The following is a 23,970-nucleotide window of genomic DNA, read 5'->3' on the forward strand; positions in this document are numbered from 1 at the left end:
GTTAGCATACATTTCATTCTTCCTTATGTATTTATTGGCATTGTTTTCCAGGCATGTGAATGACTGATGAGAATAATGTGGTCTGAATGCTTCAGTGACTGGATCTTTTAAATAAAACCGAGAGGGGATTGATCAGTGTCATGAAGGAGCCAAAGAATCCCTTAAGCAGCAGCTCACATAACTGTGGGTTGCATAATTCAAAGCTGTCCTGGGGCATCTTTAAATGATGCATAGATTTTGTTTTCTTACTTTACATTTTTGAGAGGAGAAAGTTAGATGAAAGTTTTGCAGTGGTCACAGGGTCACTGAAAGATATGAAGAGAAAGAAAATGCCTTGCCTGCCTGCTTAAAGAGATGAGAGAAATTAACTCAGCTGTGTTCAACAAGAGACACTGTCTGAGTGATGCTTTCTCCCTGGTTAATTAAGATACGTGTTGAAAAGGCAATATAAGGAGAAAAGTTCAAGCTTTTTAAAGTCACTATTAAATATTGTTAGTGAGGGTTATGTTTGCAATTCTGGTTTGGTGGGGAGAGGATTTGCAAAGCAAATTGTGATCTGGTGCAGGGGAGCAGCCAGAGTCTCGCTGAGCTCACTGAAGGCTGCTCAGCGCAGCAAACCCCACAGTGCCAGGCATCGGATGGGGCGAGGCATAAGGTGCAGCGAAGAAATCCAAGATAATGATTCCATTTGTTCGGGATATTTAGTTGTTTTTTTTTTTTTTAATTGGCAAATTAAGACAACGTGATTAGTCGACAACAGACTGCGTTATCTTAGCCTGTGAGTCTGAAGAACAAGCATCATTAAATTGCATCTGTGGGTGATGTTTAATTACAGCGTTTTTGAGGCAGAGATATACATTTTGATTTTTTTTTTTTATTCACGTTTTAAAACCGAAGTCAAAGTTTAACAAGTTGATATTTAAGACAGAGGAGGTTTTAATCCGTGGCGAAAGCCTCCTCGCCATGCTGGGGTTGTGCCCGAGCGCCAGGCGGTGGCGCAGCGCCCTCACGGTTCGCTCCGAGCCGGGACAGCGGCAGCCGCGCCCGAGGGGGGAACGGGCGGGGAGAGACGGGCAGAGCGAAAGGCTGGGATGGAAGAAAGGACAACCTTCAGGTAGGGAGCCTCGTTCTTGACTCCCGCTGGCATAAACGGAGGTGGAGACCCTTGATACGAAAGACAAATAAGTGCTTCTTGTAAGTGATGGTGTTCGGTGAAGGGATGGAGTGAGAAGGTGTCTGTGTGATCGTGCACCACTGTCCTCAGACATTATATCTTGTGTGTAACACGAGCGATGCAGAATTCAGTCACTGACTTGCTTTCAATCTGCAGCTCCATTGACATGCTATTTATTGATTGCAGGATTTTTGACATGCTCCCTTTGCAGTTGGCTTAGATACCGTAAGAGTTGATAAATCTCTAAGAAAGGTAGAACAGAAAACCCCGCAAGAAACCCAAGCTGCTGTGCATAACACAGATTTTTTTTTGCATGCTACATGATTGCAGCAAGGCGATGCTGGTCATATAGTGATCGGTTCTTCAATGCCCTTTCTGTAATCGCTTTGGGACAGAGATTGGCTTTGTTTATGTTCAGGGCAGTGGTAAGTGTGCTGGCAGTGCTTTAGCAGCACATGGCATTTCGTAGCAGAGCCTAATTTTAAGTGTACTTCAGTGATACACTGCCAATAGACTAACATGGGGGTTCCCACAAAATTATACCCTGTAGCTTGTAATAAAATCCATTTTCTAAAGCAATATGCATTTGAAGAGAGGAGGGGATGGCAAATACACTTGTTTTTTTTGACCAATTTAAACAAAAACTATCCTTTCCTAGCATGGAAAGGGACTTGGCAAGGGAGCTGATGGAAAAAGCCAGATTCCCTGATGTGTAAGGAGGTTGCTGCCCTGTGAGTGGGGCTATGGGTCCCCTGAGGGACATCCCCTAGATGCACAGAATCTCCTGCATCTCCTTGGATACAGGGGATTTCTAGGCACCTCTGCATCTCTGTGCTGCCTTACAGAGGGTAGCCTAGAAGAAGCGAAGGATCCAGAGAAACCTCTGGTTTCTTGTAACAGTTGCAGTGTCCCTGGTGGGATCTCGCAACACAAGCACAATGAAGGGGCTGTCAGGCAGCAGCTCTGAGAGGGTTTCTGCATAGCAAATTGGGAGGGTTGTTGAAGCACTGATGAACTTGTTGTCTTCCCAGGGGTTTGGGGCTTACTGCCACACTGAACAGCCTGGGGTGTGCAAATCTCTTTCCCAGAACAAGTAATAGGGTATCAAGCTCACACTGTTGTTTAGTTCCTGTTGGGAAAGGATTTTAGCCTGTGTTCTCTGATTCTGAAGACTGTATTGCAAGTGGATTTGGTCATTCAAGTACAGACAAGAAGTCAGGATCATGAAACAAAAGACTTCTTCTTTTCTTCCTCAGAGATTTGGGGAAAAGTTGAACTCAGAGCTTGTCTGCGTCTACAGTGCAGTGGCTGGCACAATGCCATCATCTCCACAGCTATCAAATATTGGGGTGACTGGAGTACAAGGACTGAGTCTGGCACATGTGGATCTAGACTCTACACAAGCCTCCCATTTCCAGGGTATAAGGTACTTTGGGGCAAGTTCAGTCTTCTCTTCAAGCTGCTACTGGGCAGCTGAAGATGACAATATCCCACGGGCCAGCCAATACAAAAACCTTCACTGTGGTATGGACCAGAGGTTAGTGTGCACACAGAGCAGAGGCCGGCTTTGGGTTGCAGACCCTCAGTTTTTAGTGGCTTTTTTTAAATGTATGTGTTAAATATTTCACACTGCATCATGGACACTTATGGCAACACATCAGGATCTCGTGAGGGCATCCCTGGCAGGAATAGCACAGTAATATTCAGAGAGGGAATGAAGGACATCAGAAGCTGAAAATCACCCCAAACCTTCTGTTTGTGTGGGAGCAGAACCGTAGCCTAGAGCTGCTGGCAGAGGAGACTCCCATCATAAAATATCATTTGTAGCCTATTGTACTTAGCTTGCAATCTCTCCTAAGTTGCAAAACTTTATACAGTAAGACCTACTTAATCAAGATGCATGTGGCATAACATGGGTTTTAAACAACTTTTGGAATTTGCACAATAAAGTCAAAATCACATAAAGATTTTTTTTATCAGGAAGACTGGGGGTTAAAATAATGACTGAGACAAAGCAAAAAGAAAACCAAACACCAGACTGTATCACAATCAATCATTTCAGTATAATTGAACTTAGAAAATGTACATTTTCTCACTGGTACGTTGGAATTATGTTTATAAAGGATATCCCATTTACTAAAAAGTAGTTGCATTTTACTGTGTATGGCTCCATGGTTTCACAGCACAATTTACTGCATTGTAATTAAGGAGAGCTCTTTTTTGAATATATATATTTAATTTTTTAGCAGCCACACTAGTATTTTGTTCATCTGAGTATAGGATTTCAGCTTGTATTTCTTAATCCTGAAGACAAACCATCTTGGGTGGTGTGAAGAGGTTAGGCATATATCTGTCAGGAATTAACAGGTTAGTTAATTTCAAGTGACTGAGCTTTAAACAGTGTTTAGATTATCCCATGCAAAAGCACCTCAGCTGTAAATCACAGTGGTAAAACACAGTGATTCCTGAGGGCATATCAATTGCAAACCTTCACTAATGATTTTAAAATCTCCCAAATGAATTGGTATATTGACACAACTCTGTCCACAGTGGGGCATATTTGTAGTTCAACTGCTGTAAATCCTAGAATAGTTGAATAATCTTATACTAAAACCAGCTCTGTAAATGTTATACACATCCACTGTATGTTCTTCTACCATATTAGCTTATTTAATAGCTCTAACAGAGCAATGCTACCTGTTACTGCCATCTCTGCTGGCAGGCTCTCAGCAGAGGATGTGCATCTTGGAAAGCTGCAGCCATTCCACCCCATTTGTGAACCAGGTACAGATTAGTTGTGTAGGCACCTGGTTGTGCATGCTGGTGAAGGTGCTGGGAGGTTCCCATTTCAGCTCTTATGGGGAGAAAAGACATCAGTTTTTACATAAACATATTGCTTATCCCTTGCCTCCTAACAATTCACCTTTTCTGACTGTCTGAGCTCTTTTGTTTTCAACCCGGAGTCCTGATCTAAAAGTAATTTTGGAGGAAAATAAAAGAAATTCACCATATATTGACAGCTGTTAATTTATAATATCTACAACTTGAGTGCAACTATGTGCATCAGAAGTATTAACTGTATGAAAGAATCCTGACTTTAATGGAAAGAGGATGAATTTGTGCTGAAGGCTGAGGTTCTTATGGTGCAGTATTCAGCTATGGTAGTGGCAAGCGTTGACAGATTTAGAAGTGGCATCTTTCGTAGTGTGAGTAAATGTAACATGCTGCATATGGCTGTAAGAGACCATTATTTCTAATGAAATTGCATACATAATTAATGCTATGGACCTCATTATGCATGAACAGTGGGATAGTTCTGAACTGTTTGAGACATCTGTCTAAACAAATCAATGAAAAGTCTTGGTGAATTTTACTAAAGTAACCTCTTACTATTTGGATATAAGCTTTTCCTGTAATAAACAATGATCCCGTTGCTGCTTTTAACTTTTGCAGAGAGTGAATTAATGCAGTAACGGCATCATCAAACTTCCCTGCATTGTAATTACAAAGATCTGGTGGGGGGATATCCTTTTTCTAAACAATGTCACATCATTTTATGCTGATCCCTGATCCCACATTCAATATATCTAGGATTACCGTACTGAACAGTACATAAAGCAAACATTCCCTGCAATCAATACTATAAAGGCCTGTCTGAGTCAGCTGCAAGTGCACTTTAGAAACTGCCTCTTCTTAAATCATGGCACGGCATTGGCGTTCAAACAAAACGTTGAAGATGTTAGTCCCTAAATTTACATCTCAGGACTCCACAAAAGGGCATTTAGAGTGGAAGACCCAGGAAAAACTTGCATAACCTGCACTGTAAGAGAAATGACAATGTCTGTTTAATCAGCCTCGTGCTCAAATGGCCTCATCCAAATTTCAATGAGTTAAATGAAGGGACTCTGACTCAGAGTACAATAGGTTTTGGATTAGACATTTGTTAAAGTAAGTGTAAATATTTCTGTTTTGGTAATGTAAAATTGATCTCGAAGCAATTACATCTACCAAGTCCTCAGGGGACTGGAACTTAAGGGTATCATCAAAGTTTATGAATTATTTTATGTTCTGTGAATGTAGTGGCATTTTTGTTTTGTCTGTCTGTGTTTTTGCTGCCTGTCTGTGGTTCATTTAAGCAAAACCCATGTACACAGACACTTGGACGTTTTCTACTGTTTTCACATTACCAGTAATAAACACAGAACATATCTTGCTCTTTCCTCATTTTCTCCAATTTAATTTTTCAGCACCTTTCTTTATTACCTGGGTAATAGCAAGAACTAAAATAAAATCTCATTAATATCTTCTGGAATTAAAAGACACAAATCTCAGAAATATTGCTAAAACAGAAAGTAAAAACTGAGTGAACTTGTATTAAAAACATGGGAACAATCTCAAGTGAAGCATGCGTATCTTCACAAGAGCATATGTCTTGTTAAGGGAGACAGTTACGTACACTAGTACATTGAGATGTCCATAAAGTTCTCTACATAATCTAAGCCTGGTCGAAACATGAAGCTTTCATCTCAGGGGAAACTCTTTAATTTCAAACTATGCATTACAAAGTTGAAAACTCAACTTTATTTTTAGTCATGGAAGTACCAGAGAATATTTACTAGAGTACTAAAAGCCAGTCTCCCTGGAGTTCCCCCTGAGAAGGGTTAATTTGCATGCCTATTATTCAGAATGTAAGTCCTTCCCATGGGCTAGGCTTTGCAATGCAATGACAGGACTCAAACACTTGCCTTGAGCTTGTCTTCTCCATTCCCTCAGCTCCTCGTGGGATAAAGCTTAGTGGAGGATCCCAGACAATAAAAGGAACAGGCTGTTGACACTAAAACTCTCATGGGGGGCAGTAGGAGCCCAGGCAAATGCAGCTTTTAATGTATTCTTTAAAGAGAAATACCTCATTTAGGAGTGATAACTTCGAACATAACTTTGAACATAGCCTTCGTCCTCAAGAAAACACATCTTTTATGTGTTTTTATCTGTTCTCATTGTCTGTCTACCCATTCATCTTGCAGTAATTTCCCTCAAAGCAGTAACTTTTGAACATTTTGGGCGGTGTTGATCTTAGCACTAAAAGATATACAAAACAAAATAAAATAGAAATAAGTACCTTAATATTTCTTGAACATAGACAGCTTTGTAGAGAAAGGGGGGCTATGTCAGTGGCACACAGAGGGAACATGTTGCTGTGAGGTGAACAGTTACACGCTCTATTTAAGCATGAGGATGCCCACCACCAAACTGGTTAGTTAGAATACATGCTAAGTAGGTACAAAACTCTGCAGATAGTTAAAGGTCCTGTAAGGAGAAAATGGGTAAAAATCAAAGCTAAGATTAGGATTTCTGTAGGAAAAAAAATGGAGGTATGGGACACAGTTACGGATTTTAAGAGAATGTGTTGATATCTTACGAAAATGACTGCGGGGTGTAAGAAAAGTATGGAATATATATTTCAGTAATCTGTTCACTGACTTCTCATTGAATATTGTGCTTGTTTGTTGTATCCAAAACAATGTATTTAAATCTAAATCTAGGTATGTATGTGTTTGTTATTTTGTTTCAGATTAACCCAGAATGTGGGTTTTTTTGGCACAAACTGCAATATGTCATTATAGATGAGCCCTGTCTGACCAAGTATAAACACTTACCGTGCAGAATTCACTATCAGCCTCTTCTCTCTGCACTCTCTTTTTAATCAGTGGAAGCTTTAGACCCTTCTGAGGAGTGATTCATGTCTCAGACATTCATTTTCCTAATGGAAAATTGGAAAGCTTCAGCACTCTTGAAACTCCCTGTCAGGCATTTAGAAAACTCGCAATAAACTCCAGTTATTTCTGTGTCCAAGGTAATGGTTCTCTATATACTTCATTCTGAACATGGGGTTTGTTAGGAAATGCTGAATTTCTAATGGCAACAACTTTATGTTCAGAGTGACATTCTTGAAAGTTCAGAAGAGGAAGATCTCCATTTTGAATAGCAAAGGAGTATTCATAGTTGATTGGTGGCAGCAAAACCAGGAAGCCAGGCAGCACAAATGTGGAAAACAACTGAATAATAGGAACGATGTCTAGAATTCCAGGCGAGACAATATCTCATAAAAATTGATATAAGATGGATGAGGAGATGCACTCACCGAACTCAGACATGAATCTACACAGAACTGCTGCTGTGTTCCACTTTTACAAGACCTGCAATATGTTATCGCTTCTGACCTATACCTGCAGAAGAAATAACAAGTACACCATAAATGATAGTTTCATATGAGAAGAACATATGTTATCTTGGCGTTTATTTCTACGTTTGTTGCTGGACCAGCTCAATTTGTTACTGGTTACAGATCAAGACAGTCTGGATTTTAGTACCTGTTCAGGCACTGCAAAAACATTTGTCCCTCCTTAAAACAGCCTTGCAGAAATCCTCTTTCCAGAGCAAATGTGTTTATATAAGCCAATACAAAAGTAAAACAGAAGAAGGGCAGCATACATAACTACAACTTTTTTATGATTCGCTTCTTATTAGTGTTCTTTAGAAGAGAGTACAGAAAGTAAAAGGGATGTGTGCTTGAAACATGACGCATACTAATACATAAGTTTTCATTTATACCATGACAATCTCCAATGACATACTAATTTTCTCCACATATTTCTTGGTTTTAGCTGAAAGTAATTGAACATTAAGAAAGGTGGGGAATACAGTAGTTGCAACCAGCGTGAGGGTTTTCTTATTCTTTAGAAGGATTTCTTATTCTTTAAAAGAGAAATTTCAAATAATATTATATTCCTTATATTCCTCCAGCAATTATAATAAATTCTATTAATGTGTTATGAGCTCCTTTTCTGACTTGATACGACATAATCACGCCAATTTGGTAGTATTTTCAGATTTCAGTCTCTAATTCCCACTTAAATGGCTAACATTTCAGTGCCTAGCTGCTCATTGTCTTTGGTTTTCTTATGTGGGAGTCACCTCTTGTCTATCTGCAGAGAAATACTCCATGCCCCATGAGCATACATAGTATGGCTGGCATATACTTTTATACATCAGATGAAATAAATCTCCATAACTGAAGATGCTGGCCACATTTTCATTGTTAATCATAACCAATGCCAGCACCAAAGCCTTTTATTGTCATCAGCCACAGGGGAAAGTCTTAATAGTTAATGGAGTCTCAGTTACTTGCTCAGCATCTATCTGTATGTACACTCAGCCTTCACTCCTGTTTGCAAGGTATAAGCAGGTATAAGCTACACTGAATCCAAGACATCTGCTATTGTCAGAGAACGCAGAGGAAAACACTTCCTACATGTGCTTTAGTAGCATTTCCAGAGACCTAATTGCCATTTAATCTTCCTGCTGCTTCCTGCTCTAACCACCACAGAGAGAGGACTCTGCATGCTTCATAGTCTTCTTTCCTGTGGAGGACTTAGGCTTTTTGTAGATATTTCATCCACCATTTACTCTGACCTTAAACTGCCATCCGATCTGAATAGATTAGGGCTGCAGGACCAAAAACATTCTGAAAGTTTGCAGTTTTACGTGGGCTTTAGGAATGAAGTCTGCAAAAGACATTGACACTTCACCACATCTCCCATTCAGAACATCAATGGTTTCCAGCATTACTGTGATTTCACTGCTGGTCTAGAGCTGGAGGAAGACCAGAGTCTAGATTTCATATCAATCACCTGTTTCTTCGGTTGATGATATACTGACAGTGCAGGAGTCCTAGCACGTGAGGTAGCTACCAGCCCTGAATGTATCAATACTGTCAGAAAGCCCATGATACCAGATTTATTCCCTGCCTTGCTCCATGCTTTGAGTACCTGACTAGCTCTGCTCTCTGCCGCATCACCACTTGTTTGTCCCCTTAACCCAGTACCTTTTGTCACCACCATGAAGAATGAGATACATTAGGGCTGGACACAGCCTCTGATTCTCAAAGTTTACCTCACCCCAGTGAAATGCTGGCGCAGACCTGCTGTGTATGCTAGGTCTGTTGGTCCCAGGAGGAGAACATGTGGGGAAAGGAAGAATATGGGCAAGGGTAGGAGTTGAACATGGACTGGGAGGTAGTCCTTATGCTGTAATTTTCACGTTAAAATACGTTTCCTTCAGGAGAGGTTGTGACTGCCTGATCCATACAGATTTATTGTGGGGCAGTAGACCCCATTCCAAGCCTTCCAACACCCTACATACTCGTTTGCCCAAATGTTTACTGTGATCCCTGACATTGTCAAGAATCTCTTCAGGTTTCATTGTCTGGAAAGACTTCAGTAATGTTGCCCATCACTTGTAATTTTTTCTTAATTATCGTACTGCACATTTGGTATTACCTTTGCCTCTGACTACTGTGCTTTATATGCCAAATGGCTCCTTTTTGAAAAGTTTGCTGTGGCATTTAGCTACACTATCTATTGTGAACTGAAAGAATCTGGACTCTGTTACTTGTCATCAGAAACGTATCCAGGATTTTGGAGGATTTGAGAGAATTTGAGTTTGAGAATCAGGTTTCACCAGTTAGAGTGATCCCTAGGTGCCAAAGTCTGAGTTTAGAGCTGCTGCTCTTCAAAGTTTGGCAGTATTTAAAGTGGATGTTTCAGGCCTAACTCTGCTTGTTATATTTCCCAAAGCTTTCCTGCCATTGTACATTCAGTGCTATAATAACCAATGCTCTAGCACTCGACTGCACTACTTATAATGCTCCCAGTGCTACTTGACTCTGCTACTAAAAATGCACCTGATGATAATGCCACTTGCCCACTACTTCCTAATGCACCACCGGTTGGCTCATTACTGGATGCCTGGAGGCAAAGTGAACTGTCCCAGTCTTTCCCTCCACGTTGGCAAAGATAAGGGTAGCATAATAAATACCACTCAGCCATTTGATTTCCCAGTTCCACTGAGTTCATGCATTTGGAATAGGCTGTGAATTCTCTTGAACACAATCACCCATAGATTATCACTGATGCACATACACTGAACTTTGTGCTCTTTATTTCAAAACAAGTACTGTCTTCAGCAAAGCAGCTCAGCTCAGCTGCTTTCCAGTCTTCGTGTGCAATAGATTGTATCTTTAACAAATTATTAATGTTCCTATTACAAACTGATTTGATTTATATTTTTGCTGCTAGCAATGGTCTAATTATTTTCGTATTACTGTGTGGTCATAATGATAATTGTCCTCAATTTACACACTGACTAAGCATTTACTTTCACAGATTTGGAGATTGTGAGATTACTTATGAGAAAAAGCACAGAATGTAGAAGTTTAATATAATTAGTTGTAAGGGGAATCTCTAATAAGGGACCATAAAAACTCAATTTTCATTGAAAGGATCATTTTACATGGTATGGTTTTTGTGTTGGTTTGTGGTTTTTTTTTTTTCCCCTGGAGCAGAACAAGCCGATCTTACTGCCATAGATATTTTGTCTGATCAGCCTATTTATACATCCTTTGTAGGGTTTTTTTTCAACTTCTTATGTAGGACTACGACATAAGAGATAACATGTATAGGTTAATGCATTATATTAAGGACTAGGACCCAGTAGTTCTGTACTTTTTATGATATTTAAGGGAGGGCAAGAAATTCTGGCCATGTCATCTTCAACAGAGCCAGGATTTTGCCTTTGGATTGGTGAGATATGCATATGTGCATAAAGCATCCACCAGGGAGAAAGGCAGGGGATAAGATAACAGTAAAATAAACAAATTATTGCACAAGAATTCTGAACTGTCTAACAGCTTGTCCATTGTCTGTAAGACCTGCAGGTTTCACAGGGGAGGCATGCTGTAAATAGTGATTTGACAGTAATTACATGGATTTGTGAACGGATGTTTGCCGTGCATATTGAAGGTAGCAAGTGAAATCCTGAGCTCATCACCCTGAGGTCCTTTTATAGTTAACAGAGAGACAGAAACATCTGCAAAGAGGAATTCATCTAGACTTTGCTGGATTTCTGTCTGAGGCTGAGTACCAGACAGGAGATATCTACTGCTCTCCATTAATTCTAACGGAAACACAAGAGAGTTAGACTGCAATTAGACAGCTAAATTTTAGATGCTCAATTTAGGCAAGATCAATCCCGCCTGTGGAGGGATTTTACCCACCTTCACTCCTATAAAAAAGTAAAAGACAGTGAAAGGAAGTGCTTTTTTTGAATACTTTCCAAGAAAAATGCAATCATACTATCGGAGCTTTGAAAGTTTCAGCTCACTGTTCTGTCCCCCTAAAATGGAATTAAAAAGGAAAAAGAATTGCTTTTATGTAAATGATTATTCATTCCATACAAGAAAAGCGTTATTTCTACTACATTATACCTACAGAAGAATCTGAAATCATGCATGATTATGATCACTATGCAGAAAAATATTCAAAATATTTGTGCAGTAAATACAGCATTTTGTGCTTATTCTAAGAGGTTTTGAGTATTTTTAATAGATTGTCTTATGTTCACCTGTAAATTCATAATGGTAGATTTTCAAATCCACAGATTTTCACCATGTGACATCAGAACCACTGCATTTAAGAAAACAGCAGTCTATGAGGGAGCAAGTAGTTGTTGCAACACAAGTAACTCCATTAATTAGAAACCTAGTTTGACAAGTTATAAACCTTCTTCCTAATTTTAATTCTACCAGGTGGATCTGTAGGAATGAGTTATTAAAGCTGATATTCTGAAATGCCACTTAGGTCTTGTGTAATCAAAGAACTGTATTCTCTCAGAAAACAAAAGAACCCCTAGTGTGAATTTGTAATTAACATGCTAAAGGGGATGTTTCCACCCATATACTGAATGCAGTTGTTGGGGCTAATAAACAGGCACAACGGATTCATCCTTTCAACTTGATCAAAGAATACATAAAGATACAGGCACACAGAATTTTGGGAAGTGTGGAGTCATTGCTTAGCATACGCTTATATCAGAAGAATGATGTTACATCTGTGGTTTTGGATATGAATGATTTCAGAAGGGAGATGTAAACATCTTGTCTGGACTAGCAGCAAGATGCACTGTGGAGCATTAGACAAAAGATAAGGCAGCATCTTTGGCACAAGTGACACCTGGCACCACTATGCCTTACTGGAAACACTGGGAGGGCTCCTGAACTAACAGGACTATTTATAGCTAACACATAGCTTTTAGGAAGAGATAGTAACTTTTACCAGACCAACAAAACAGCCAACTTTCCAGGCACAATAGTCTTTCTTCGGGTCACCTCAGGCTCATGAGTCTCATGAGTCTCATGAGTCTTTCTATTGTTTGGTGTCTTTTTTTTTTTTTTTTTTTTAGTGTAACAGTCGATAATAAAAGATATTGCCTCCATACAAAAATTGCTTTTCTCGTGCCCTTAGGACATTGTGGTTACTATATATGCCACCCTAATGGCTGCCTTAAGCAAAGTATCCAAGAATGTAACTTGTCATGTCTTAGTTATGTTCCTGTAAAATTTAAGTCGACACAAAAGTCACTGAAGTCTTTATCAGAAGGTGAACCACGTCTAGGGGGTGGCCTCATTTAGCTATCTCACAGTAAGAACATGGTAAAGATAAAGAGACTCAGCTTGCCTGTTAGATTTGAGAGTAGGGTGGCTTCTCTAGTTAGCAGATGTCCTGCTGACAGAAATACTCGCGATTTTTCAATAAAGATACAGAACAAAAGTGCTGATGTGAAGCAGCACCTACCAACAGCTTGTTGCATTGTTGTGATCTCTACAAGAAGAAAAAGCCTTGTATTTATAGCATATTTATAGGTTAGATTACTGCTTAATAATGAGTCTTTAAGATTTAGTGTAGGAACAAAATCATATTTAGGCATACTTAGACATGCGTAAGTAACTGTACTGTTGAGATCTCCGGTTATTTTTAATCTTTCTTCTATGGATACTTGGCTATCGCAAACATTTGCGGAAAGAAAATTTCCAGACTAAAAAGATGCAGTTTCTCCCTTTACAATAGCAAGCCAAAAATATTCTGGAAGTCATATTCAGTACTTTAACTCTTGACATTTGTGCCAGGGTTTAAAGCTATGACCTCTCTTTAAAATATCTACTAGTTATCAAAATAAGAAATCTATAACAGAACACATACTGGAAATAGGGAAGGCTGATAAATTCTGCTCTTAGTTGAACAGTCAGCAAAGGCCTGGAAAGTAAAAAAGTATTTGAAAACTTACATAAACAGAAGCCTTATCTATCTATCTCCCAGCAAGCTAGCTAGATAGCATCTTTTTTTTCAATGTAGAGCCTATTATCACAGTATCTGAACAACTAACACTCTAAACAACATGGAAACTGAAGAAAATGACAAAATACTTGCCTGGAACACTGCTAATCTTGCTATTTTGTGCTTTGTTTCCATAGCTCCTGCATGAATGCTCTCCCCATGTTACTGAGGTTTCGTTTGTTAAGGTAGTGAGGATAAATGGGGAAACATATATTTTGTGACTTGAACTGAAAGTGCAGAAATATTTCCAGTATTGCACACTGCAATTTATTTTTCATTTTTTATAACATAAAGGTTTATGATAATGAATAGGAGTCCACAGACATTGTTTTCTATGTTTTCCAAATCTCATTTTATTTATTAATAATTTTAAAATGTCATGAAGCCTCAGTTTGCTACATGTGATGTTGCTTCTTTTGGAAAGAAAATCGTGGTTTTTTAAATTATAAATTCAATTGGTTTATCTTTGAAACTGAAGAGACCAGAAAGCAAAGAGGACCCTTGGGGAATTTGTAGTAAATCTAATCAGATACTAAAGCATTTGTAAATCTCTGCGCATCTTCATGTTATTTTTCTTTGTGGTAACTGTATTTTCAGGAAAATTGTTGTTGTCTACTGTTGCAAAACTGTGAACAGTCATTCCTTACTCTCTAACTATGACTATTATATATGTATACACACTCTCTCTCTATATATATACTGTTCTCACTTTCTGCATGATATTCACTACTTATTTAGGCGGATCCCACAATGGCCTTTCTTAAGCAGAATTCACTCTGGAAGTTGTATTCAACTCCTGAAATTAAATGAGAAAGATGGACCATAATAGGAAAAAGGTCACTAGTTTGAAACCCTCCAGATTCTGTACATTTTAAGTTTGTAGGTGTTTACCTACTGCAAACATTCTGGCTAGTGGGTGTTGCATGCTGTCAGGAGTGCCGGTGTGCTTGGCTTCTCCATGCTCAAGCTGTGAAACTCAAATGCTCACTCCCTCTCAGGCTGCAGCAGTGATGTACTTCAGAGTCAACTTCACACCACTGGAGAAGAGGAATCTTCTTCAAATAGTTCTGCCATCTGTGAGATCCATTTATAAGTCATTTGCCTCCACTGTTTTAAACCCATCAGCAGTTACGCACGTGGATAATTTTATGGACTGGGCTAGATCCCTGAAAGGATAAAGACACATTCTGACAGTTAGGCTATGTAAGTAGCAAGCTGTTTGCAGTGAGTAGGCTTTAGCCTTTAAGATTTTTTGTCAGGGACCATGTATTTTGGATTTTTTTTTTTACAGCTGCTAGCACATCCTCCATTTTCTAAACACCTTCCTTTCCCCAGTTCATAAATGTTCACCTGGCATAGGAATGGATATGCCTAACTCAGGAGCCAAATGAGTTTGGCACCAGGAGTGTTTGGATCATGGGCCACCTAATGACCAAATGTTGCAATCTGAACAAAAGTAGAAATTGAATACATGGAAAAAAGTAGGGTGAATACAAGGAAACTGAAAGACTTGGAGAATTCTTGTTTGGCCCCACTGTTATTCATGGGCAGAGAGTAAAGATCTGTGTCTGTGACAGTTTCATTGGTGTTTAACAGCAAAGCAACTGTTTTTAAACCGAAGGCTAAAAAATGGCATTATCTGTTCATAATACCATGTCAATTCTATCTAGTTTTTTATGGTATATGTAAATTAAGTTTTGGATTTGATGTAGTCTAAAAAAATCTGATGAAAATGCTTTGTTTCTATTTATTTCATTCTATCATCCATGATGAGATGACATCCCTGAGTTGCAAAGCCATATTAATTAATAATTAGTCCCATATTTTCAATAACTACTTTGCAAAAGATGAATTTTATTGAAAAAGTGAAGTAAAAGCGTCATCAGAGTTTCATTTCTCTGCAAATGGGAAAGAAATTTTTGGAGCTTGCAGTCTCCACTCAGTGCACGCTATTTCCATACAGCTGTACTACCTCCTACAGAGCTTCGCTCTCAGGACCTGCCTTTCATCAGTTATTCTCTGCTCTGCATTTATCTTCCCTGTCTGTACTGACAGCGCAGGGCTAGGTCACCCCATCCAGAGGCAAACCCCACATCTATAGGATGAATCTCTAGCTTGGGTCACCCTACACCGTGCCCTCAGCACCTCTTCAGACAGCGTGGCTGTCTGTTTATAGGACTGAAGGAAGGGCAAGCTCTGGGGAAACGATAATGCAGCTTCAGTTTGCTGTTTCCTAGGAGATTCAGTTGAGAGCAATGAGAGTGCCTGAGCCTGTTTGGAAAGCCTGGTCTCTTGCTGAACCAGCAAGACCTGCTTACACACACCTCTCCTTTCAAAAGCCCAACATTGCTGGGGGTGCTTTTTGTGGGAAACCTTGCTGCACAGCATGGTGTGTTTAAATAACTGAGCTTCGTGGGCTTGGACCACAGGACCACCTGGAGGAGAGGATAGCACATGAAGTCAACACATCTAGAAGCAGTTGCTCTATCTTTTGATAGAGTTACAATGTACAGGTAGGAGAAGCTGTGCTTGATGTATCTAAGAAAAGGACTGGACATGGCCCAACAAACCCAGTAATCGTACATTAGTTGTATATGAAGCTTAAGTGCAACTTCTGAATGATATTTAAATGTATGGATGTGAACGAAAAGGGGAGTACAATGGCCCGTGGATTAGGAAGTGGACGGTGTCTGACTGAACTGCAGTAACTGAACCCGTCTGAGGAGATTAATTTAACACTTAATCTACTTCGATTCAATGCACATGGAAAATGACTACATATTTGGAATAAAAGGTGGATTAGCACAATATCACAATGTATGAACTACAGAAATTTGTGCTGAAATAAAAATGAATTCTTGCTGTAATTCCTCAAGAATCAGTATCAAACCCAATGCTACAGAAAATACCAGCAATATCTTGAGAACAAAAACTGGGAATGTGTTAATGAATTTTTTCAAGACATACAAATATAGCAGACATTAACAATATGGAAAGTGATCAAAATACCACATGGGAAGAAGAGGATAGGTCTGAGATCTGGGACAATGTATGTGATTTAATTAGTTTCAAATGTGAGGTAATGAATATGGGGAGCTATGAGAATTTCTTCAGTCAGAACTTCTGTAATCATCTGAAAGCCCACTGGATGAAACAGGAAGACTTAAGGATAGTATTCGGTCAATGAATTATTATTCACCACCTAGGTGCATGTAGCAGTAGAAAGTGGAAATACAATTCTCAGATGTATCTAGTGAGGCTTCCACAAAACGAAAGCATTAAGTATTAATTATAAGTTGCACTGGTGAGACATTATTTAGTATGCAGTTTAGAATTCCAGTCATAAAAACTCAACAAATTAAACTCCTAATGGAGCAGATGGAGAGAAGAAAAGAGGTGTTAGTATTGCTATAGGAACAGAAAGTCTGTTTTGTTACCAGAACTTATCAGTTTGTTTAACATAACAAAATAAAAACCTAGAGTACTTTTGGTCTGTTTATATAAAGATATGATAAAAGTAAAGGAAAAAAGAAGGCCCGTGAAAACTAAGGGGCAATTTTAACATAAATAGAATATAATAAGTGTGGCATAGGAATTGAAAAAAAAGATGTTCTATAAAAATCTTACAGTAGAAGAAGTGGTGGAAATAAACTGAATTGGTTTCAATGCATAAAGTTTTCAGTGAAAGAGATTTGATGATGTGATGAAGGAGTGCTGGAGTCGATGCAGAAGTGTACCGAAACAAGCAAGCTCGTGTTGGAGCTGGGAAAATGAATCTGAAAAAGGTTAAGGTCCTGATCCTACATTGTTTTTATGCATATAGACCTAATCTCTTGAAATCAAAGTAACATTTAACTGAATGAACAGCAATGTGCAACAATGAAATGGAAGCTGACAAAAAAAAAAAAAAACCAAAAAACCAAAAAACCTAAGCAGCAGAAAGGAAAAGAATTGTTAAAGAAATCATTCAATGGAAAATATCTGCTTTAGTTTGCTGTGTACAGATCAGTGATATCTATGAATATATGAGGTCAGCTACAAAAAAAACCCAAAACACCTGAGTCTGTGCCTGTATCTCTATTTATTTAACAAATTAAGAAAATCAACTGTGATTTCTTTCTAAATAGTTTCCTTCTGAGCTGACACATAGCTGCATGTGATGCTCTCAGTGTTCAAATCAATTACACAGACCATTTTCTGGAAGGCTGTTGAGGATCTCTGTAATTTTTGCTTTCACATCTTCTGCCTACAAAAGATGTATTCCTTTGAGCATCAACTTGATCTTTGGGATCTCTTCACCTTAAGCCTCAGTCAATAATTGAAAATTTTCTGTTACAGATTTCTTCACTTTCACAAGAAATTTGATGTTAACTCGTTGTTCGCTCTTACAGACAGCCATTTTCCAACTAAGGGTAAGAAAATGTCTGTTTGAACATGCATCCAGTTGTACTGAGTATAATGATCAAGTTGAGCCTTGTCTCACTGTGGCAGATTAGAACATGATCTATAGGAATCACTTTGTCTCTTCCCTCCCACTCCTGGTTTCTAAGCTATAGAGTTAGTCTTGGGGTTTTTTGGTGTCAGACCTCGTATACCAGTATACAGATATATAAATATATTGATCTAACTATTTATGTTGATTGTCAAGCCCCCGTGGGCATCACTCCCCATCCTGGGGGCTGGCTGCCTGGGCTGAGAGCTGGATTGCAGTGTAGCTGTTTATCCATATCCTTGCTTTGCTGGTATCTCTAGGTCACTGTAGGACTACTCCGTTGTTGGGGAGGACACTACCCCTGTCTGCCTCACCACCACCCGACCTCCTGGCTCCCTTTTCCCTCAGAGTGCCCCCAACTTTAGCAACCCTAAACTACTTTCGTGATCTGATATTACTTCTTTGAAAGAAAAGCTGCCTGCAAGCCCAATACTTGATTTTTTCTGTGAATATCAACCTGGAAATTATCTAAACAAGTGAAATCCAGATGCTTTCTTATGAGCATTCCACTGAAACAGTTCAGAACACTGAAGGCAAAAGTGCTAAAGCTCTCCCTGACATCCAGAGGTGCTGAAAACCTAGTCCTACTGCTGATGAAGTGCTGGTGTATGTAGCAGGGTTAGCAGAGAACATTTCATTTCCTCTGCAGTCCCATGAATTGCAATGGTGTATGTCCAGAATGTTTTAAATTTTGTTTTGGATATTCCACATGGTTCTATTTGATACAGACTCCCCTGCAGTAGCACTGTCACTTCAGCGAAAGCAGTACAGAAATGATTCACATTCCTAAGTAATTTCCCTCTGCTCTGCTGCACAGAGGAAGGAAAGGGAGCTAATTTTCCTTTGCAGTTACTAACACTTGAGAACAACCAACTTAAAACAAAGATTTCTTTTTCCTTCTCTTTTTCTCTTTTCCCTCCTGGAGTGTAAAAAAGAAATTGTATTTCTGAAAATAAACAGCATGTTGCTATAGCACTTCCCCAGTCCCAAGCATTTTCTCAGACTGCTTTCCCCCTACGAATATCTACTGCACTGTTCTGGTGTATTAGAGATCTCCCTAGGATTTCTGTACGTGGACTACATTAATGAATTCCATGTAGACTGTAGACTATAGAATATTCTAAGTATGCAGGAAGCATTTTAATGCATTCTCTAGAAACAAAGTTGCCTTTAAATGAAAGTGACTGAGTTCTCAGTGAAGTTGCTTTTACAGCTCTGTGTAGTTTATTTTTCTGAATTCACAGTTGTTAGCATCTGTGTGCATTTTGTGTTTTTTGCTTGAATGCACTGATCATACGTTAGTATCTGATTTATGTTAATGAAGGTGGTAATTGGATGATAACAAAAGAGGGAAAGGGGAAGAAACGTAAAAGGAAAAATGCTACAGGGGGAGCAAAAGACCAAGAAGGCTGGATCCATTTCAGCAGTGTTACCACTGATTTCATTGAGCTTTAGCTCTAGTCCTTAGTGAGAGGAAGAGATTAAGGTTCATTAAGAGCTATTATTAAACTAAAATTCTTACAAAGAAATGTACAACTACCACCTTCCAGAAAGCTATGTAGAAATAGCAAATGGGTTACTTGAAGGTTTGTAGTTTGTTGGGTCTTTTCAAAATGCAAATAATTTGAAACTGAACCTCTTTTTTTCCCCAAGGCATGATCTAGAGCAGACTTGAATAGACAGCACAGATACAGATGAGGCATTGCATTTGGAGAAAGAGAGGTTAGCTATGGAGATGCCAGCGTTGCCTTGCCACTTCCTCTTACAGCCAGAGAATGGACGCTTTGACTCATTTTATATGCTGGTATACACATGTCCTATGAGTCCTGAGAATTAGTGCTTTACCCTTGTGACAACTTTTCTGTGTTCTTACTACCAAAACTCATGCCTGTTTTTATATTGGCATAACACTAATGATGCCAACATGGCAAACACTTTGCCAGGTCTGATCAGAGTAGTCTGTCCTAACATAGCACTGATTATTTATTTTGAAACATATTCAACATCAGTTCCTCTGTCTTCCATTATGTCAGTACTTACCCTTACTCGTTTTGTTAATTTTATATTCACAGAAGTAAAACATGAACAGGATAGAATGAAGCAGACAAAAAAAAATGAAGAAGGATGAAAAATGTAGAAAACTGGGAATATATACTGCAGTAAACGAGTTTTAAAATATCGTCCTCTTGCCTGTAGTGTTATTTGAAAAGCAGTGACCACTCTAGCCTCTCAACAAATACAGAATATTTTCTAGACCTATTGGTGGAGAGGGGTATCTGCATGATATGGAGTTTCAGGAGCGCAGAGAGAGGGGACTCTGATCTGAGCCCTCTGGAATATTACATGATGATATATCCTAATGTAGACAGGGTAACTGCTTGGCTTTTGGCTTGAGACTTAAAACATTGAGATCTCAGTGCTAAGGAGTCCTTTTTATTTTACAGTAATTTTTCTTCTTTCTTGCTCTACAGCATCTTCACACAGTTTTGATTGTGAGAAGTGGATATCAGGTGCAGGACAGAAAAAAGCAGTCATTCTCACATAGCTTTGAGAGTTAAATTGAAATCCACCTTTAGACAAGAGGCTCTGCAACTCTTAATTCCAGCAGCTGTTCTGACACTGATCCTACATTATCTGTTACCCCTAATTTAGGTTGCAGATGTGAAGATAATGTATAATGTTTGCAGATGGAGCAAGAACGTAAGAAAAAGGGGTGTGGGTGGGAAACCAGGTAGTTAATACTGGTTTAATCACTAAATGCAGAAATAATAAATAGTGTTTCTTCTGTCTTAAGGTTAGTGCAGAGGTCTAGATTTTCAGGGTCTCTCAGAGGTAATGGGACTAATTCTGGCATCCCATTGCTAGGTTTTACACTCTGTATTTTAGAGTTAAGCTGCAAGGATCAGTTCCCTTAATACCACAGCCAACTAGGGATCAAATTTTATAGGACTTCTGAATGATGCTTACTAAGGCCACATTTCTTCAGTCTGCCCCTGTTCAACAGATCTCTTAAGAAGATGAAATCTACCAGATATCTACTTTGGTCTCATTGACCTCATCTCTGTTCCTTGCAGCCTTGGCCTTAGGTAGATACATACACTGTCCAGTTTTGTAAGGCAATGATCCAGTGCACTGCTGGGTGACCTCCGCTCCCACTGGAGTCAGAAGTCCTGTTGGATATCACAAGGCACTAATGCTCATGAGTGGTCTGATTATGGGGAAGCACGTGCACTATGGGGTTAGCCAGATCCAGCTCCTCGACTTCATGGAGGTAGAAAGTGCCAGGTCTCTTGGAGGGCTCAGCCCTGAAGACTTTGAGTTGTTGATATTCATGCTGACTTACACCGGTTGTGCTAGGGAAGAAAGGCTAAGGGCTCCAGCACATCATGGTGCCAGAACAAAGAACTGTCTATTGTCTGTTCTCAGCAAAGGGAATAATGATGCAGAAAGGCTATGAAGCTGCCCTTCTCTTGCAGAAGTTAAAGCAACAGCCATTCAATCCAGCTCAGTCAAGTGTTCTCAAGATCCACTTCAAGGGAAGCAGACAATGATAAATTGAACAAAGCAGGTGGTCTGGTGAGAGAGAACAATGGAAAAAACAACCTGCAATGGGGCAGAGCAGCCCTGCAGCTGTCTAGGCTTTGTCTCCTTTGTCCAGCAGTCCCACTTGAGAAAGAACATGCCTTAGCACTCAGGAGAGGTTGTAATTCTGAGCATTGTTTCACAGAAATGTTTTTAAACTCCTTTCTCTCTCTGTCTTTTGGGTTTTGTTTGTTTGTGGTTTTTTTTTGATTGACCCCGGCCTCAAATTCTAAATGATCTTTTAATATATAAGGAAAACAAGCAAAGCATTCACACTCATGTCAATTTAAATGAAAGCCATTTCTTTGGATTTTAATTTTTTCTTTTTTAGCATTTTGCAAGTATTATTTTATTGTTTCATTTCTCTTTTAATCCCCCTTTGTTTCATTTGGCAGCCGCAACAATAGTTTCTAGCCTCTGGCAAGGAAAACAGATGAGCAAATATTCTCTGTCTTGGAAGCTAAATGCACCACCCCAGCGGCAGGCCTCTCCAGCTTTCCAGCTACCATGAGCCCTGAGCCTACTCTTAAATTGGTAAGTCAGCAGCCATGCCAGCACAACACATTGCCAGAATTGTTCAATCAGGCCAGTCTATATTGATTTAATTTTAAATGTATTCAGTATCAGTTCCTCTGTTTTCTGTCAGTTAGCTATAATGTCACAGGCTTTGATTCACCACTCCTTCTACTGCAAATCCTGTGAACACATTATCAAGCAGCCAGTGCACCTCGGATTTGAAGCTGACAATACAGGATCAATGCCCCGGGGGTTCAACCCTGAATTTCAATAATTCAATTGAATTCCTTGAATACTGGATTCCGCATTGCTTGCACATTCACGTATGAGGCATCCTCCACAGAGAACCTGTGCATAGTCCTGTTGTCTGGGTATGACGAAGGGAAAAGAGAAGATATTGAACTGGAAGAAAGATAATCAAGCGCTGAACTTGCTGAGCCTATTATGTGAAAAACTCTTCAGAAGGATGCTGCAGCAGACGAAGCCACTGGAGGATATTGTATGTAAAATTGGGGTTCTATTAAAAATGTATAAACATATCCAGGATTAGGTTTTAAAGCTATTGCTACGGGTATGAAATGAGCTTAACTGAGAGCTCCTGGGTTCCCTCTAGACTCATTTACAACTAACTGAGGGAAAAAATAAACTCTTTTATTGCTTGAATAATTCTATGCTACCTATAACAGTAGTTAATAGTTAATAAGGATTTATGCCTCTCATAACTGAAAGGTGTATCTAGTTTCAGCAAGTGGGAAGGCTTATGTTACAGTTACTAGTAATTCATAGCCCATTACTTTTTTCACAAGATATGAAGAAAGAGGTAGAAAGAGTGAGTCTGTGCAAGCGTGCGTGAAACCACAGTTTATTACCATGTAGAAAGATTCTTTAAAGAATGCCCCAGCTTCCAGGTCCAACCACAAACATCTCTGGAGCTGTTTCTTTGGATGCAGAAGTCTACAATGTTATGGTGCCCTCAGTGGGCAGTTATTCATACCAAGTGTAACAGCCTCCATCCTATCCAACCGCAGCTGAAAATCTGTAACTGCAGGATGTGCCGAGGAGTGATAAACACTCCTCCTTAGTCTGCAGCTGGAAGCTCCTTGGTACCCTCATTATCTCTTAGTGGGTGTTTGTGCAGTGCTGAGAATGAGAAGTTATGGTTTTATTTTAAGAAATAACTTCAGCCCTTGCTGCAATGGAAGAAGGTAAAATAGCAGTAATTGATAGTAATAAAACTGTGAAATCAACCGCCCAGACAACAGAAATATTCCCATGAGTAGATTGCCTATGTGTTTAAAAAGAGGTCATTTGTCCTTATGGTCTAAATCACAGGTAATTTTTCATTGACCAGTAAAGGACAAGTTATTTCCCTTTTAACAATTTTACTGCCACTTCAATTGAGAAAATTTCCAATTGTTTTTAATTAAGCATTGTGGTTATTGAACATTTAAGCAAAACATTAAAAAATGTTCTGTGGCCAATGGTCCATATAGGACATAGCATTATAGTACCCTGGAATATAAGCATTTATGGACTTTTCAATAACAATATTTGCCTAGCAGAGCTAGCAACAGTGAAACAAAAGAACGTTGTAATTTTAAAAGGAGACAACTTATATATATATATATATATATATATAAACAACATCCATTTCAATTCCATAGGTTAGATTCCTGTATGACTGTTTCAATTCTTACTCATTTATTTGTTATAGTAGCAGCCAGAGACTCATTCTGAATTGAGGTATTGTACAAACAGTCAGAAAACCACAAGAATTATTTCTACAGAATACGAATGAGGATCAAAAAAAGCTTAAAAGGATAGAGCTTGGAGTAAATACAATACTGTGAGACAGGTAAAACCATTTACAAATCCAAAACCGAACATGTTGAGTAAGAGATTAAAATGTTGCTATGAACATGGTGAAGGAGAGGTTGATAAATAGATGGCTATTGTGTTCTTTTCAAATGAAAAAT

General features: G+C 39.0%; 1 long non-coding RNA gene across 5 annotated transcripts in view; it reads left to right on the forward strand.

Moving 5' to 3' along the window:
• Positions 1-1,032: 1,032 nt before the first annotated feature.
• Positions 1,033-23,970, forward strand: part of LOC128851006 (uncharacterized) — an 89,185-nt gene continuing 66,247 nt past the window's right edge. For all 5 annotated transcript variants that reach the window (XR_008448290.1, XR_008448292.1, XR_008448294.1 and 2 more), the window contains exons 1-3: positions 1,033-1,114; positions 17,743-17,816; positions 21,874-22,012. This is a non-coding gene — a long non-coding RNA (uncharacterized LOC128851006). The remainder of the gene's footprint in view (positions 1,115-17,742; positions 17,817-21,873; positions 22,013-23,970) is intronic.

The sequence above is a fragment of the Cuculus canorus genome, chromosome 1 (genome assembly GCF_017976375.1).
Source record: "Cuculus canorus isolate bCucCan1 chromosome 1, bCucCan1.pri, whole genome shotgun sequence".
NCBI lineage: Eukaryota > Metazoa > Chordata > Aves > Cuculiformes > Cuculidae > Cuculus > Cuculus canorus.